The following is a 16,016-nucleotide window of genomic DNA, read 5'->3' as shown; positions in this document are numbered from 1 at the left end:
TTTGTTTGACTCCAGTGCTTGGAACTAAGATTATTATCATGCATATATATATATATATATATATATATATATATATATATATATATATATATATATATGTGTGTGTGTGTGTGTGTGTGTGTGTGTGTGTGTGTGTGTGTGTGTGTGTGCATCTATGTATGTATATATGTATATCTGCAGATATAGATATAGATATAGATATATATAGATATATACAGGATGAATACTAGTTGTTGTATTATAGTCAAAAGACACATAAATATTAAACATACTAACCAGAAATATATTGTCATATATACTCAAAAATCTCATTTATCCAGTATTTCAAGGAAAAAATGTAAAAGAGATTAAACTGCAAAAATGTGTTGAATTCTATAATGTCCTATTTTAGACTGTTGCACTGAAACTGAATTGGCTTGTTAAAATTAAAATACAAGTCTATACAGGCTGGTTATGGCAGGGAATGTAAGAGTAAAGTTTGGTTTTCCTTTTTTTGTCAGTACCTGCTATTTTACATGTGGTTACTAATCTAGTTTTCTTGATTGAAGCTTCAGCTCTAGGCTTCTATCTTCAAAAAATGTTGAGGAAATATTTTTTTGGCATAGTTTGTGGCATCCTCTAATGTATTGAAGAGTCTGGGTTCTGGTGGTAGAAATACTTTTATTGGTTCTACTATGAATCATTGATTTTCACAAAGCTTATGATCTGAAATACCTAAAAATAATACCTGAAACACAGAAGGGCAAAAAATCTAATCTTAAGTATTTTGCACAGTAGGCAAGTCTCTCTGCATCTCCTGATGGGATGGGCAAGCCTCCTACCCACTCCGCAAGCTTATATATGCCAACTTCACCATCACACCAAATCAAAAAAGGGAGAAATCTCCCCAAAACAGTGAATCCTTGCCAGTGCACACTTAGAATTTGCACTGGCAATTTTGTGTAAACCTTGGCTCTAGATGATTGTCACTGTTGCAGTGATACTCCGAACCCATGTGCAAAAATGGGGGAAAGGAGCTGTGGATGGATGGATGAATTATTTCATATGGATAGCAGCAATCGATGTTCTGTCTCTCTGTATTTTTCTGTGGGCAAATGTACTCCAATTAATTTTACCTTGACAGACTGTAGAGGCGCCACTTTTAGCTTTGTTGGATACAGAATGTGTTTTTTCACTGCTATTTGATTGCAATAGTTTAATCAGTGGTAAACATTTCTTTTTTCTAATGTTGTAGTATAATCATTGTCAAATCTTATGATGTTATGTCCTATTTTTATAAATGAGTTTGACTCTTTATCTGGAAAAGACAAAAACGTTATCACTATGGTTCTTGGCATTGCTGTAGGATTTGTTTACCTGTGGCTCTGTAAGCTCACTATATGCCATAAGAATAAACTTTTAGAAAGTTTAAAATTTGAGAGATCCAGTAGACAGAAATGAAATTATATCGTTAACTTCTGATTTTATGCAACTCCAAATTTATTTACATTAGTCCTTCTTTCTATGTTTTCTAAATCCTCTATTTTCTTAAGTAATCAAGTGTGTTTCTTTAGTAAAAATTCTTTGCAAAATTTTCCCTCTCTCTCTCTCTTTCTGTCTCCATCTCTAGTTCTATTTTTCATTTCTCCTTTCATGTCCTTTAATGTAATTTATATGTCTTGAATTTGGAAACATTGTCTCTATATCATAGCTTTCCACAAGTCTGTTTGTTTTAATCTATTCCCTTGTAAATTATCCATTTTATTTTGAAAATTGTCAGTCTTCAGAGCTGAGTCTTGGATAGATGTCAAAATTTCTTGGAATTCTTAATTATATTTTACAATGAGAAATGTTTGAAGAACTTATTGTAATAGCAGTGCAAGCTAGAGAGACTTTGACAGAAATGTTTTTTATAACATCTTTTGATAGAAAGTGAGTTCTTTCTGCAGAGCTCCTCACAAGTGTTGCTATTCATCAGTCATCTTGAATCCTCCTGATCTCATCTTTATAGTAATTAATAGTTTGCCTGCCTTCTGATGTATCTTGTTAAAACCTAACACAAGATAAAAACAACTGGCTCCAAAATGTTGCATCCTCTTTATAGTTCCCTTCAGCAGTTGTGGTATTTTGTCTTTAGCTGTTTTAACATTAAGGTGGGTATATTTTTTGCAAATACCTTTATTTTCTCATTTGCACATTAACCTGGTAGATCACCTTTTCAGCTGTGAGACAAACAAGGTGACATTCTCTAGCCAGAGTATAGTCTGTAAAAAGTCAAATAGACCATTTCAACAAGCATACGGCACATATAGTGACATCACATTTCCATTCAGAAAATGATGTATGTGAAGTCACTGAGTCTAACTATAACAATGCTTAGCCTCATGGCTGAGTTAGAGAAAGTCTCTGAACAGGTATATTTAGCCATTTTCCATACAACAATGAGATTAATAGGCAAAAGTATGTTTGTTTCCAAAATTTGTATAATTCTGCTAATTTCCAGTCTGTTTTAATGAACAGATTCTAGTTAGTTTGAATAATTTTCTGAATCCCTTCCATTCTGGAGTGATGACATCTTGGCTGAGGGTTTGGAGGGCATAACTGCATGATTTAATTTCAAGTCTAAATTCTGACAGACATCAGCCATGATGTAACATCTTAAATGTGAAGGAGGAGAGAAGTAATAAAGTGCGAACTGTAATTGGCATCTGAAAGACTTTTTTAGGGAAAAGCAGTGATGCTCATAGAAGAATCTGCATATTTTATTTAATACTGCTAAGAGATTGCTAGTAATCTATCTACAATTCAAAAATACCACCAACAACACATTCACGTTTTAAGATGAGTATGTTAATCCTACTAAACCTCCTGGAGTCAAATGTTAGAAGATTAGAGACTGCAGCAACAGTTTCATTGCTAAACACCTTGTCAGCATTGGTTTCATGGGGAGTGTAAATGATAGGGATGAACCAAAGACCCCGGTATTTCTGGAACTGAATCTGTTTGATTAGGGGTATCTAGTCTCTTATATAGTGAAATACTTTGAAATGACTTTTAACCTTTGTGGCGTTCCAAATGTCATGCCTGCAGATTTACTAATACTAATAGTTAATGCATTATGGTAGAGGGTTCCCAGATTTTTAGTACCAGAGTAACCTTAACAAAAGTGTTTTTTGTCCATAACAGCCTGTTAGCACCTCTAGAGTACTACTTCATATTGAATGTCATGATAATGAAAAGTACATGAAAAGACATTTGGTTATGTAACACAAAGTCAGTATGAGTAGGTACATTTGACAAACATAGTCATAGCAGCACAAGGTACTGCCAACATTTTTTACCACTAAATATAAATCAATCTCTATACTCACAAGCACTTTAATAACATTTGGTCTGTTTTAGTTCTCATAAAGCCAACATATCACCCCACATCTCTATCCCTCATACCCCCAAGCCGACCATGAGGTTTGCTTTAGAAACTGACTGTTTTTTTTTCCTGCAGGTCTGCATGCTTTGTTGGAGGAAGCAATTGAATTAGGCTAGGGGTCTGAGAGCTGCTAGGTTATTAAAGTCCGTGGTGTTTTTGATGCTTTGTGGTGTATTTCAGAACATGTTACAGATATACCAAAACGATTCAGCTCCTGTGGAGACTAAAATGTGAGCAGCTATTTATTCAGCAACTTTTAAGTTTCAAAGACCCAGATCACCTCCTGCATACACATACACACACACACACACACACACACACACACACACATATATATATATATATATATATATATATACACACACACACACACACACACACACACACACACACACACACACACACACAAACCATCTTAAACAGTCATATCTACTTGCACAAATTGAATGACTGTGGAGGTTGTCAGCAGGAACAGTTAACTTGCAGTGTGGATTCAAATTCAGCAGAATTTTTATATACTAGCCAACAACAGGATAGAGATGAACAAAGAAACTGTCAGTTTGTAGACTTAATCTTTAAAACGTCTAAATATTTTAAAATATATATCTTCTGACATAAAAACATCACTTTGGCACATGCAGACATGTTTTCTAAAGGTTATACATTCGTACCTGCAAAATGAGCCAAAGTTGTACAGACTTTAATGGACCTTAAATTGTTTGTCTGCAAATTAAATTTATCTATTTGGTTTAGCAGTAATTCATATCCAAGTATTAATAAGTCAAAAAGATCAAGCGTTTTCAGTCCACCAATTAACAGTGTTATTCATATGAATGAAAAAAATATGTGAAAATGAAATTAGAAATATCTTGACACAGCCATGCAAACAGAGTTTTTTTAACACGACTTGCAGATGAAAAAGTTGTTTTTAAGGATGTTTGTGATGATTATAATTTAAGAGTCATGAAGCCACATGGGGGGATGGTTATGATGAAATGCAATGACTACAAAAACAGGATGAATATGTTACTTCAAGGTGATGAATATAATGAAATATATAATGAAATTAGTGCAGCTTATCATGCTGTTGATAGTGCTTGATTAGAGATGCTGTATCAAGGTGAAATTGACAAAGATGTGTTTGAATTTATCAACAATAAGAGACCAGTCACTGCAGGGATTTTTGGTATCGCTAAAATGCATAAACATTTGCATAACCACAGATGCAACTAGGTCCGAGACTTACTTCTTGGCTAAAAATTTTGATTATATATTGAAAGACAGTGTCAAGAAAATAGAGCATATAACTAAAGATTTGTGGGACTTTTTGGGAAAAATCACTGATTTAGTTTTTCATGCTGAATGCATATTTGTTACAACAGATGTAAACAATTTGTATCCACAATCCCGCATGAAGAGAGGTTAAAGTGGTTTGAAGGAAAATGATATAATATTGGATTATTAGATGGTCCCATTATAAACACCGCATTCACATTAATGGAATTGGGTTTAAAGAATAATTTTATTTATTTCAACAATGCATATTTTATACAAACTGCTGGTGTAGCGATGGGGGCAGATCATGCCCACATGTTTGCTAATTTAGTTATGGCCCACTTGGAGGATGAATTCATTTTCAGTTTCAGGTTTAAACAATTTTAGGTCCTTTATACTCATTTCCTGGATGACATTTTTTTTTATTTGGACTGATACGTGAGATCAATTAGATAGGTTCTTGAATTATATTAATCAAACAACATAATTTTTGAAATTCATATCAAATATTAATACTGATAAGATAATATTTAGCTATAGAACTTACAAAAATATCCCACAGAACTGTTTTAGTGCCACAATATATAGAACAATTACATTTTCTAATATGTACTTGCATTTTAACAGTTGGCATCCTATATGGCAAAAGAAAGTAGTCGTGAAGGGACAGATGGTCCAGTTAGCATGAATGATTACTGAATTTAACACTTTTCTCATAGAGCTTGAATTAATGGTAGATATGTTTTATAAAAGAGGCTAACCTGTAGAATTTTTAAGTGAATTTAAAGATGAGGTCTGTATGAAACTAAAAATATTTTTTATGTCCCAATTTTAAACAAACGTATGTATGAATATACAACTCCTAGTTGTTCTGGTTGAATAAGGGAGTTTAATAATAGAGAATTCCATAGGTCTTGCATCATGAGTTATACTTTAGATAGTAAAGCAGTCGGAGAGTTTTGATTAGAAATTGTAATATTTTGAGAATGGATACTTTTTTATATGACGCAATGGGTACAAAACCAATATTTTCATATAGGAGGGATAGCACCTTTCAAGATTTATTGGAAAGAGAGAAAAGTAGTATTATTTCAAAACAAAATAAAAAAGTTGGTATGACTAAATGTGGGTTTTGCACACCGTGCAAGCACATTAAAGTGGATAATAAATTCAGTATTAAAAACATAACGTACAAAATCAATAAATATTTTAATTGTGAATCCATGCAAGCGGTTTATTTAGGAAAGTGTGAAATGTGTCCTGCCTACTATGTAGGAAAAACTAGCAGGAAATTATAATAGTGTATATACAAACATTTCTTGGACAATAAAAATAAAAATCACTAATGCATTATTTAGACATTTACAGCAATATCCAGACCATCAATTCAAATTTTTGATAACTGGTCAGGTATTAAAGGATGTAAAAGGTGTACTATATGGATGAACATTTAGACAAATGAGAACTAAAGTGGCAGCTCAGGTTAGACTCCACTAGTCATCAAGGTTAAAATGATTCTTTTTCTTCAAATCCATTTTTAAAATTAAAATATTTTAATGCGTAATTAGTTATTTGAAGTATTTAGTGGAGTCGCTATTGTATAGGTTAGTTTTAAACATCCGATACTTGATTTTAAGTATTTAACTGTTTAATTTGTATGACGTGTTTAGTTCTGATGAAGTTCCTAAAAATTAGAATGAAAGCACTTAACTGTGGTAAATAAAGGCTTGGTTAATCATTCTAGTGCTGGTGTTCCTGTGTTACGGTTTGGTTTGTACAGTTTTCAGTTCTGTGTTCACCAGTTTGTTCCCTTATGAAGTCATATCTACCTGTTTCTTAGGACCTAATAGAAACTGAAGTTTATAAAACCACAAGAACATGCTGAACTGTCAAACTGTTCAGTAAATGGCAGGTGATATTTAGTGCAGAACAATGTTTTCCAATAAAATAAAATCTACCAAAGAATTTGTTTACCACCAAAATGTACAGTAAGGCTCCTCTCATACTCCACAAATCACCTCACCTTGCTCACCTGTTAGAATCATTTGAATGGTGAAAACAGTGGAAAAGCTCAGTAAATCTTCATGTGGTCTGCAAGGTGGCAACAAATGCTGAGAAAACAAGTTCCACCTCAAATACCACACCAGTCAAGCTGTGATCCTAATTATGATGCAATCAGTCCACCATGATGTGCCATGATACCTTACAGCAATTTACTCCATGTGCAACAATCAGAAATGTGACTGTAATCATCATGTACCTACTTGACTTTACTATTTAAATGTTATTACAGGCTTGCAAAAATGAAGTGCTAATACATTAAGATCCTCTGCTTCCCATTTATTTCTACTTATGTGGGCATACTGAACTTTTTTTTTTCATTTCCCTAATTTTTATTTTATACCAGTGAAAACAAAAATAAATAAATAAATGAAACTCAAAGGAATATCCCAAATACTGCAATAGTCCCACGGAAAATTGTGTTTTTCACATAAAATAATTAAAGTAACAGTAATAGAGTCTTATGCAACCAAATATCACATCACAATACAATTTGAAAGCAATGTGAATTACTTGCAGTTACATAAAACTCTTTTTCTTTTTTTACCACTTCAAAATGTTATTCCAAAACTTTAGTAAGCAGCCAAGAAACATCAGCATCAATATCACAATTACAAAATAAGCCAAAAGCTAACAAGAAGTTAATCACAAATATAGGTTGATACATATTCTTAAATCTATCCCAGGGATTAAATTTAACACTAAACAAGCTTAAATTAGTGTAGTTCATGCACACAGGAAGACATATCATTCACTCTTCATTAAGTGAGTCAGAAACAGAGTCTTTTTGTAGTGTGTAGCACAAACCATTACACTAATAGGTGCTAATACCCCCATCACTGTCTTTCAAGGGCTACTGTGCTGATTAATATGTCCAAGAACCATCAGTCAGGTCCAAGTCTTGCAGAATAATCCATACTATCCAGAACATAAGGTTATGCAACACAGGAATCAGTTTTCTTATAACAGTGCCAATGGCACAACTGGTAAACACTCATCTTTGCTGTAGAAGACTATGGATTCTATTCCCAAACCACACAGCTCAATTGTTAACACTACAGTGCAGCATAAGGGGGAGTGCTGCACTCCTGACTGTGCCATTCTTCAGATGAGATGTTATACTAAGGCCCCATCTGCTTTAGTCGGTGGTAGCTCAAGTTCATGTTAAAGATCCCACAGCACCTATTGAAAAGATTAGTGGCTGTTTTATTATGCAAATGCTTTTCCATCTTTCTTTCATTATTTAAACATCGATCATATTTACACTTTATAAACTAATTTCCTTCCTCCATCCTTTCCATCATAACCATTTCTTTATGTTACATATTACTTCCTCATCATCTTTTCTTTTGTTATACAGAAATTCTTAAGATATTCTTTTTCATAAACACCAAATGGCACTGAATAAAATTGTATCCCATTTTTCAAATTTCTTTTCACTCCCAACCCTATATTTCCATTACAACACCAATATCAATGTTTTAAATATTTTCCAGTCAAAACATCTTTGAATAATATCCATAAGCCTTCATTTTTCTTACAGTCTATAAAACAATATTGCAATGTCTCTTTAGTATTACAATTATAATACATTCTTTGTTATATCATTTTATATTTCATGGTACTTTTCATTGGCAGTTTGTCTAATAATAAATGGTACAGAAAATAACTTGTCTCACAAAATGATTACAATTTTTTCTGCCTTTTCCTTACTGCTTTCTTGTATTTACCCATCATTTTCCAAGGATCAATATCAATACTTTGTTTTCATTATTCTTATACTCTTCTTTCCTTTTCTATCTCTACCACACTTATATAAAATTTCCATGTCTTTATTTTACTTTCATATTCCTTCTCTTACAAGCTTTTGTTTCTCTTTTCCTTTTCTTACACTAACTTATCCACATACTTTTATATTTTTGAATAAAAAATTCCCCTAGTATTGTCTTTATTTCAGACAACTTTCAATACCCAGAATAAATTTATTGACCTTAATAAAACACCTGGATTTATAAAATTCAACCCCCCATTTCCTTATACATAATAAGTTATCACTCCTTTGATTGGAGTCAAGCCTGTCCCCAACAGAAAACCAAAAAAGATGCCCAGTAATTCACTTTCCATACAGCTTGGAAACATACACACCATCTAAATATGCTAGATTTCCTAAAATAAATGGGTTTAACATATATACCTTTTTTCTTATGGACAACCAAAACACCTCGACCAATATGTCAATTTTCTTATTTTTTTTTCATAACTTCTCTCCATTGTTCTATTAATACTTCTTCCCTTCCAAACTTAACCCCTAGAACATCAATTTCACGTATGTTAAAATAATTTCCTGACATTCTTACAACATCGCCAAACCCCTTACATTTTGACTTATTTAACTGTATAAAATAAACCACAAAACAACATACTATGTACACTTGAAAATAAAAAAAATGCTGTGCCAAAAGTCCCAGCTAAATATTTATTCACCACAGTTTTAGTGCTTTCACTCCAAAACACAGGAAGTTCATCATAAACTGTACCAGAGTAAATTCCTTCCTTTTAAAGACTCAAAAATAGGTTCCATGCCTGGACCAGCAATATTTAAAGAAACACGCACTCTTTTTTTTTCAAAAATGTTTTTTAATTTTTAATAAGAACACTAAAACAATAATATATCTACAATCATAACTGAAAAAGAACTATATACAGAGTCCATAACAAAGCTGAACATTTGTATACATTCAGGAAATCAATTAAAATCTCTGTAATAATAAATGCAACTTTTCCCAAGCAATTAATTTATGTGTTAAGTTTTTTTTTTCTTTTTAGCTTTATGCCATAAATTTCTTTATCACACAGTGATTTGGCTAAATAAATAAATTATTTTTTGAAAGAGAGAGTAGAATTAGTTTTCCAATTGTTTGTTACAACTTTCTTTGCAACTGCAAGGATTGACCATAGTATATATACTTGAGTTTTGGGTATAACCTCCAGTATTGGCACACTGAATAAGAGGAGGAATCTGGAATGATACAGGTATCATTCATAAGGCATTACAGAAATTTCTGAATTCACTCCCAAATAAAGATAAAATTTTACAAGCAACAATCATTTGATACAAATCAGCGTCTACTGCAGTGCATCTCAGCAGTTCATATCATTTGTTTTATATATTTTGGCAATTCTTTGTGGTGTGATGTAGCATCTATGAAGAAATTTCCAAGTGTATATCCTCCAGTAGGGGGAAATTGTTTTTTTTTTTCCGATTGGTCTTAGGAAGAGTTTTTTTATTGTTAGTAGTGAACTCTTCTTTGTTTATTTTGGTAGGGTAATTCCAATAAGAGGCATCTATAAAACTGAAATCAGATCTAATGGTTTTATAAATTAAAGATATGAATGAGGTACCTCTTAAAGAGCCATTAATAATATTAACCATTAATTCCAGTATTTTAGGTGTATTATTTACATGAGTTTGTAATGACAATATAATTTTGTTATAGAAGAGTTCTCTACAAGTTTGTATATCTAGCCAATTGCTATTGTGTAGTCTATACCTAGCAATTAAATAATTTGATGAATGAATTTTTTTTGTAGACAAAAATGGTTCCAGTATAATGAGTTACTCTCTTTAAATTGAAACATTTTATTCATATCAAAGGTGATTAAACACTTGTTAGTGTAAGCAATTGGAAAGGTAGATGTTAATAAGTTTTTAATTAACTGGTTAGATTGAGTAAATCTTTTAAAGTTTATTAGTAGTAGGTTGATGAAAGAGCAGGATTTTAATTTCTGTTTGCTATCTTGTATGTATATTTTTAATGACCATATAACGATATCTCTATGTATTTTAATAAGGGGTTCAAATAACATTTTGTTATCGATTAATACATTTTTCATGTATTATGAGGAATTTAGCCATAAGAAAATTATGTTAAGGATAGCGGCATTGATATAAAAGTTGACGTTAGGGAAACTAATGCCTCCTTCTTCCTAACTTGCAGTGTGTCATTGTACAGATATCCTTGCCTTTTTGGGGTGCCAGAAAAATTTTAATAACATATTGTTAATCTTTTTTGTAACTTTCTTAAGTGGGGGAATGATCAGGGTCTGGCTAATGTAAAGGATTTGGGGTAGTAATATCATTTTAATTAACATTAGTCTGTCTTCAAAAATAAAAAAGCCTCTTCCAATTATCTATAAGATTAGTAACTGAGTTTATTATTTTTTTTATTTATAGAGATTGTTTCTTTGAGATTTGGATTAATACAGGCACCTAGGTATTTAATTTGTGTAATATCCCAGTTAAAGTGTTTGTAATTTCTCATTCTAGCAGTGACATTTTATTTATTAAGAGGGTTTGGGTTTTATCATGTTTAAATTTTAAACCTGATAGGTTTTCAAATAGGTCTAAGCCATTAAGTAAGTGATCTAAAGATGTTTTGATGTCTCCGCTAATTAATAATAGGTCATCAACAAATAGTTGACTCTTTGGGGATAAGTCACTATTGAGGTCATAATCTTTAATATGCACACTATTTCTAATATAATTGGCTAAGGGTTCAGCAAGGGCAAAAAATTAAGGGGGATAGAGGGCAACCTTGTTTTGTACCTTTTATGACTTTGAAAGGAGAGGCTAGAAAAGAACCTATCTTTATGAAAGAGACTCTTCATAAAGTTTTCCAATTAATTTTATAAAATCTGAAGAAAATTTGTGTTGTTGCAATACTCTAAATAAGTAAGATCAGCTAAGAGAATCAAATGTTTTATCTGTATCAAGACTCATTATGGTCAATTCATTTTTCTTTTTGTTTGCTATGTCTGTTAAGGAGAACAGTCTTATCATATTATCTTGAACTTTTCTATTTTTTACAAAACCTGTTTGGTCCTTTTCTATCAAGTTAGGGATAATGGAATTAAGTCTATTTGCTATTATGGTCATAAAATCTTATAATCTATATTTAAAAGTGAGATAGGTCTATAAGAGGACGAAGAAGTACGTTCTTTGACAGGTTTTAGCATAGGTGAGACAAGAGAATATTTCCATGATGGTGACCCATTAAACATATTTTTAATTTCATGGAATGTATTTAATAAGATTTTTAATATATCAGGAAGGATTTTGTATATTTTGGGAATCAGGCCATTTAACCCGCAGAACTCTTGCCAAGCTGCTGTAAAACACACAAAGTCTGCCAGCCAAGGAAAGTCTACCAGCCCACCAAAAAAAATGGCCATTACTCTGGAACCCCCCCCCCAGAGTCTGAAAGCCCGCAAACACACAAATGCCATAGAAGCTTCTCAGCACCACAAACCCCTCTTGACCCACTGCTCCCACTATTATATGTTCTAGCTCTCCTCTCTTTTTCTCACTTATCCTATTAAGATTCCACCTTCTACCAGTTTCCACACACGGAACCGCCTAGTGGACAACACAACAACACCAAAGATCCAAATATTATGAGGACCAGACTAATATTATGAGGCAAAATGTGGACCCTCTGCAGAATCGGACAATTGAGAGGTTTGTTCGCGGGCAAACACTCTCCCCCTCCCTTGACAGAAGTACAACTGCAGCAGCTCTGTTCCCTCTACTCACTCCAAAAACAAGAGAAGCCAAACAGACCTCAAAGTTCTTAACTTAAATTAAAGAGCTACTTGCTGATTTTGCTTCTTCAGACATCAAGATCCATGCAATGTAAAAAGAGTAATGAGTTGTTCGTGTGATTTGTATGACCTCAGGAATCAGTAGCGAGAATCCCAGCCTTTATCAAGGGCAACCGTTACTTGTGGGTGTTGCACTAGCCTCTGAAGGAAACGCCTCATCACAGTATATATATATATATATATATATATATATATATATATATATATATATATATATTTTTTTTTTTTTTTAATTTTTTTTTTTATATATTAATAGCAAACTCAAAGCTAGGGTGGGTAAGTGGAGTGAAAACTGCAACAATCACACTAGCTACATCTGCCTAGCAACAGCCATGCTCTCGCATCTTCCCCATTACAAGTTAATTCACCATGCATGCCACGTAATGGTTATTCACCCAGTAACCATCAGAAGGACACTAGTAAAGAGTTGGGGTGTCATGATTTACCACAAGGTGGTATTGTAAATGCGTATATGGTTTGAACTACTATATTATATATACTTTTGTGTGTGTGTGTGTGTGTGTGTGTGTGTGTGTGTGTGTGTGTGTGTGTGTGTGTGTGTGTGAGACTGTCGGATTTCATATTGATAGAGGCTTTGGTGCTAAAAGGAAAATCTGGCCCACATGCACACAGTGTACCTTCACGACTTGTGGCACAGTATACCTGCTAATAACATATCTCTAAGCTCGCAAAAAGCCCTTTGCATTTGAGGTGAAAACGCACTAAGAATGGCTCCTTCACCAAATGCTACAGAGAAAGCAGGAGCACTCTACATACTAAAGGGATAACTGCCTATCCTGCCCCTACCCCCCCCAGCTAATGGACAAAACTTCCTTGGAGTGTTTTTTTTTTTCATTTAAACCTCCCCACCAACCTGAAATCCTAACAAAGTAAAGTAGTTATAGGCCAAACACCATCCCAGCCCCCCGCTCCAGCCACTATACCACTAGCACCCCAACCACCCAACCCAATGGATGTGTACTGTAGAAGGGCCAGAGGAAACATGACCCTCATGTGCTTTCCACCATAACCACCATGAAACCTATATGAATCACTACCTCCTATAGCCAGCCACTAATCAATAACTCAAGGCTTACCTGATCTCTGGGAATACCTACAGATCATCTTGGACGTCACTTGCCATTAGCAAGTTCACGACAAAATGTGACTCCTACTCCAGTTGCACTTGTCTGACTTCCTTTAAGCCCCTCCCTATCCCTACCTCACTTCCTCCCAAACCTCATCCATTCCTATTTAACCCTATCCTCCCAATTCCTCCTACTCTATTTATCTACCTCCCCAAAGATGTCCCTGGACAAATTGGTCTGTTCCAAACCTCATTTGTCCCCTCAATAAGTTATTTTTTTTTGACAGATGGTGTGTTGATTGTCAAAATGCAAATATGCATTTGAAAAGGTGTTCTTTCTAGATATGTTAGATTCATACCTGTGGTCTTCAGAGTCCTTACATGACGTGATGTCAAGAAAGTCTATGTTCTGTTTGTCATACTGATGGGTGAATTCTAAGAAGTCAGTTGAGTGATTTAAGTAATCATTGGATGATTTTAACTCTTCCAAGTCAGCCTTCCACAAAATAAAAATGTCATCCAGGTACCTCAAACAAACTTCCAACTTGGAAGAAAAGGGTGAATTCAGAATCATGGAGGTTTCCCAAAACCATAGGACCATGGTAGCAAAAATGGGGGCTGAAGGTGCCCCCATAGCCATACCTGTATGTTGGTTGTAATATTTACTCTCATAGTAAATGTAATTATTTGTCAGCACTAACTCCATAGATTGTAGTATCAGTCTAGTTTCTGTCATACTAAGTTTGGTACCTCAAACCATTGCTTGATGTTACCAATCCAACCCCTCCTCATGAGGGATTGCAGAAAATAAATATTTAATGTCATTATTTACAAACAAAACCTCTTTTGAAAATGTAATTTCAGAAATGGTCTCCAGAAAATGCCAGGCGTCTTTAAGTAAGTGTTGTTTGTCCTCAGAAAATTATTTGAGCTTGTAGTCAACAAAGTTGGCCACAGGTTCTGTTTTGGACCCTATGAGTGCCACAGTGGGTCTTAGGGGAGGGTCAGTGACCGATTTATGGATCTTCGGGATACAGCAAATCCCTAGGATTCTTGGTTTGTTAACCCCTAGGAACTATCTCATGGTCAAAGGCAGGTCATACATCACAAAGATATCCTCTATTAAGAAATCTATGGCATGGTATGCAATGTTGATTCATTGTGAGACACTTCAATAAAAAAAATTTCCATCGTACAGATAGTCCAACATCTTGGAGGAATAAAGATGTTCGTCCATTATGACCACTCCCCCACCCTTATCTGGTTTCATAATATGTAGGTTCTTGTCACTGGCCAATATCTGCAACAACTGCCTCTCCAAATTAGTAAGATTGTAAAACTTAGGTTTTGTATTCTTATTGCACCATTCCCTCACACTTCATTCACACAGTCGCACAAATAAATGTATACTGGGTAAGAATGGAGGACTGAATGTGCTAGTTCTCCTTAGGCAAGAATTAAGTGTACTGTCATCCCTGGGTGCCAAAATACAGTTTAAATTCAGCTTTTTGGTAAACAATTTAAGTTCAGTAATGAGTTCTATAATATCAGACTGCCTAGAAGGCACATATTTAAATCCTTTTTGAAATAGTGTACCAAAGGTACAGTGAAAACAGAACAGTTGTATATCTTACAAGCCCCAAAATTAAAAATACAATTGGTACCTTGGTCTCCGTAAGTTGAAGTTCTTCTTTTAGTTACATTTGTATGCACATACACTAGTACTTTCCTAAACACCTTCTGCCCCTTTCTTACATCACACACTAAAACTCTCCCTGCTACCGCCATCATTACATCTAATATTTTAATCTCTTCATTTTTTAACGATACTGCAGTACCTGAATATGCATTACTCCCTATAGTTCACACCACGTTTCTTTTCCACATCAACTCAAATTCCATCATTTTCCTTTTATTTGAATGCCTTATGTCAAGTAAACAAATTACCTCTGCATCTGTTTTTTTCACACCATTCCAACACCATCTTTCTTATAGCATCACTTTTCATGCTATCCACATTCAGTGATACTATACTTACATTAACATTTCCCTTTTTTTCCACTTCCTTTTTTTGCATTTTTTTTTTCATTTCATCTTTTGGCCTCATTTTTTTTTCTTTACATTCTTCCGATTACAACCTTCTGCATTTTTTTCTAATACTTATTCCTCTGTTTCTAATACCACAAACTGTTTTCAATCTCTATATCTGTTTCTTTTTCATGTATTAGTTTGTGGAATTCATCTACTGCATCTTTTTCTATATTTTAAATTTGTACTTAGCTTGCGCTTCCTTACCAAACACCAAACCTTTCATCATTCACTTCCACACTTTCTTGCCTAAAATTTTTTCTCCTACCTCATTACCACATTTTGTCTATCCTCATTAATTTGTAGACAAAAAAGGTCATCACTTCTACATTTCCTACAATATGGTTTACATTTTTTCTAGAATGTTCAAACTCCTCACACTGCCCACACCTTCTTTTTATACAATCCTGCATTAAATGTGATTCAACCTTACAAAAA

The sequence above is a fragment of the Protopterus annectens genome, chromosome 6.part0 (assembly GCF_019279795.1).
Source record: "Protopterus annectens isolate FY-2018-M chromosome 6.part0, PAN1.0, whole genome shotgun sequence".
Lineage (NCBI taxonomy): Eukaryota > Metazoa > Chordata > Ceratodontiformes > Protopteridae > Protopterus > Protopterus annectens.
Note: the sequence above shows the minus strand (reverse complement) of the source record.